The 4,161-nt window shown below is 37.2% G+C and overlaps 1 pseudogene; it reads left to right on the forward strand.

The window, feature by feature from the left end:
- Positions 1-704: 704 nt before the first annotated feature.
- Positions 705-1,115, forward strand: LOC143560967 (putative mitochondrial protein AtMg00820 pseudogene; annotated as a pseudogene).
- Positions 1,116-4,161: the final 3,046 nt, after the last annotated feature.

Raw genomic sequence — 4,161 nt, forward strand, 5'->3', positions numbered from 1 at the left:
TAAAAATTGTAAGAAGCGATAGAGGTGGTGAATATGTTGCACCATTTGCAGATCTATGCGTACAAAGTGGGATTGTTCATGAGCTTACCCCACCATACTCCCCACAATCTAATGGCATTGCAGAACGTAAGAATCGTACCTTAAAAGAAATGATGAATGCCTTATTGCTAAGTTTCGGGTAAAACCTGGACATGTGGGGGGAAGCCGTTTTAACGGCTAATTATCTTTTGAACAAAATACCTTTCAAGAATAAGGATGTAACACCTTATGAATTATGGACAGGTAGAAAACCATCTTATAAATACTTGAAAGTGTGGGGGGGCCTAGCAAAAGTGGTTATACCACCACCAAAGGCTCAAAAGATAGGACCCAAAACCGTGGATTGTGTGTTTATAGGCTATGCTCATCATAGTAGTGCATATCAGTTTCTTGTTCATGAGTCAAAGAATCCCAATATACACAAAAACACAATAATGGAATCAGGGAATGCATCATTCTTTGAAGATGTGTTTCCATGTTTGGAAAACGCACATGCTAACTCATCTACACATGCTAGTTCATCAACACGTGCTAGTTAATCAACACTTGTTAATGAGATTGTTCAAGATGAAACTCAAGAGCAATCTGAGCCAGAGGAAGTTAAGCCAAGAAGAAGTAAAAGGCAAAGGACTGATAAATCCTTTGGATCTGATTTTCTTACTTACATGGTTAAGGGTGAGCCCCAGACCTATCAAGAGGCGGTCAACTCTTTAGAAGGACCACAATGGAAAGAAGCCATTAAAAATGAAATTTATTCTATCTTGCAGAATCATACTTGGGAACTAGTGGATCTTCCACCAGGTTGTAAACCACTTGGATATCGTTTGATATTCAAAAAGAAGATGAAAACGGATGGTTCCATTGATAAGTACAAGGCAAGGTTAGTAATCAAAGGGTTTAGACAAAAGGAAGGTCTATACTATTTTGATACGTACTCACCAGTGACTCGAATAACCTCTATAAGGTTGGTGCTTGCAATTGCTGCTTTGAGAAATTTGGAAATACATCAAATGGATGTAAAAAACTGCATTTCTAAATGGGGAGTTAGACGAAGAAATATATATGGAACAACCTGAGGGTTTTTCAACTCCTAGCCAGGAGGGTAAAGTTTGCAAACTCGTCAAGTCCCTATATGGTTTGAAGCAAGCTCCAAAACAATGGCACCAAAAGTTTGACCAAGCCATGTTGGAAAATGGTTTCATAATAAATGAGTGCTACAAGTGTGTCTATGTGAAAGACACAACTAGAGGTTATGTGATTTTATGCCTGTATGTGGATGATATGCTTATCATAGGGAGTGATGATAAGATGATTAAATCTACTAAATATATGTTGAAGGAGAGATTTGACATGAAAGACATGGGTTTAGCCGATGTGATTCTTGGAGTTAAGATCATTAGAACCCAAAATGGTCTTGTGTTAAGTCAATCTCATTATGTAGATAAAATCCTTAAAAAGTTCAATGCGGGAGACACGAGTATAGCTCAAACTCCGATTGATACTAGCCAACATTTATCAAAGAATAGAGGTGAGGGTGTTGCTCAGTTGGAGTATTCAAGGATAATTGGCAGTCTTATGTATCTTATGTCTTGTACCCGACCGGACTTAGCATATGCTGTAAGCAAGCTAAGTAGATATACTAGTAATCCTAGCTCTGAACATTGGAAGAGTATGACAAGACTATTAAGATATTTGAGATACACAAGGAGTTATGAAATGCATTATTGCCAAGACCCAGCTGTTGTAGAAGGATACAGTGATGCTAACTGGATATCCGACATGAAAGATTCCAAATCCACAAGTGGTTATGTGTTTACCCTTGGAGGAGCTGCTATATCTTGGAAATCTTCCAAGCAAACGCTTATAGCTAGATCTATGATGGAATATGAGTTCATTGCATTAGACAAAACTGGTGAAGAGGCAGAATGGTTACGCCAATTTTTGGAATATATTCCAACATGGCCAAAACTTGTTGCGGCTATTTGCATACATTGTGACTGCCAGTCGGCAATTGGAAGAGCTCAAAGTGCAATGATAATGGCAAATCTAGACACATACGTCGTAGACATAACACTATACGACAACTTCTCTCAATGGGAGTTATCACTATTGACTACGTGAAGTCAAGGGATAAATTGCGGATCCGCTTACAAAAGGCTTAAGCAGAGAGGTCGTATATAAGTCTTCGAGAGGAATGGGACTAAAGCCCATGGAGTAAGTTTCTACAAAGGAAAACCTATCCTAGAAGATTGGAGATCCCATGATCTAGGTTCAATAGGACAACCTAACTGTACAAACTGAGGTCACTGTGGGGGAGTACCTCAACATATAAAAGGGAGTTGTATACTTCTTAGTCCATTCCGATAATGAATAGTGATATCAAAGGAGGTTAAGCATAAGGCTTTTAATGATTTGGGAAAAAAATCACCTATGTGAAAGAGAAGTGGGGTCGCTTCGAATGGATTTTTGGGGCACGCAAATCCTAGAGCTCTCGCAGAACCAGGCTAGTGTTCCATGACCGTAACGGACACGATAATGAGGGGTTAGCCAGACCAGGAAGAGTGTTGTGTGAAATGTAATAACGTCTACGTCAAAAGGGGTTGGTTCAAGGACATCGCTTCTACTAACCGCTAGGAGACAAAGTATATTTCACAAAAAAAGGTTCAAAGGGAACACCTGCTTCTCCTGCAACACTCAACTACTGTAACTATATTTGACACTTGGGCGTACGGATCGATCTCCATTCATGTGAGGAATTGTTGGAAATTTAGTACTATAATTATTTTAATATAATTATTGTAATAATTATTATTACTAAATGTAATTATATGAATGGGAAATCAATAGGTTGCAAGAGTTAATGAATTATTAAAATCTCATAAGTATTGCATTCAAATTCAATTTAACTCTTATAGTTAATGGTGTATTAACTCAAGGCTTTTGGTTGGGACATGGATCATGTATATATACTACCATAGGCCTTAGGTCATTTTTTTTGGTAGAGAGAAATATTGTCCATACACACAACCAAAAATATTTCCCGACTTTTCGATCTTGCGCGCTCTTGTTTCAGATATAGTTCAGGTGCTAGGCTAATCCCGGCAGTTTAATCTACTTAGGCTGTTGTACCCTGGGAAACAAACGGGTTCACATGGGTAACCCGAAAAATCTGTTTTAAGGGAAGCGTGTTTTACACGTGCCTCAGTCACCTTGTTGCTCGTATTGCTATTTCTTTCTAGTCTTTTTGTAATCTAGTTTCTGTATTGTATTTTTCTTTCGTGTACTTGTATTGTAATATGGATTATTATTAATAAAATTTTCCCTTTTTGTTTATTTTGATGAACGGTATCCTACATTATCATATTATAATTTCGTAAACTCGAAATACTTTAATTTGATAACGAAAATTTATGCACGACTCATAAAACTATCCAGGGCTATCATGGAATACAAAACCTAGACAAAAGAGTATGAAAATATAACAAAAAGTTGCTATCTATTTTGATAAGCTTCTTAAATACAGAAAATATACTTCCTTCGTAACTTTGTTTGTGGTCAACTATAGGAAGTTCGTCATTTATAAACATAGCGCAATATGTGTGAACCCTTGTATTGTTTACTAGACTATATGTGTGAACCCTTGTATTGTTTACTAGACTCCGTGTATGGGTAGCATAAATAGTTCTTTTTTTTTTTCCATTCAAAATTCCTCTTTTGTAAGAATCTGAACTCATTACCTCCAATTTGGAAGGATGACCATCATAACTATACCACTACATTGAGTAACCCAAACACTACTAAAGTAAGAATATTACGCCGAGTTTGTAAATATTATTATATATAACATTTACAATTTTTGGTGCCGTTAAGTGCTAATAAGGCTATTTGACGGCACCATGTTGGCCCATGAATTTTGGTTTTGTTTTTTTGTTTTTGGGTTTTTAGTTCCGATACCGTGACAAACATAATGGAAACTGAACGAATTCATGTAAACTCACAGCCTCAATGGCCAGGACCAGCCACGTTCGGGTTTTACCAACGCTCGATTTTACCAACCGACGCCACCCTTTTGTCCATATCATTTTATATATGTTTTTTTTTCATTTTTTGGCTCTGGTACTG

This window comes from Bidens hawaiensis, unplaced genomic scaffold (assembly GCF_021521415.1).
Source record: "Bidens hawaiensis isolate Kalapana, Puna unplaced genomic scaffold, B.hawaiensis_p1.1 tig00001143_1, whole genome shotgun sequence".
Taxonomy (NCBI): Eukaryota; Viridiplantae; Streptophyta; class Magnoliopsida; order Asterales; family Asteraceae; genus Bidens; species Bidens hawaiensis.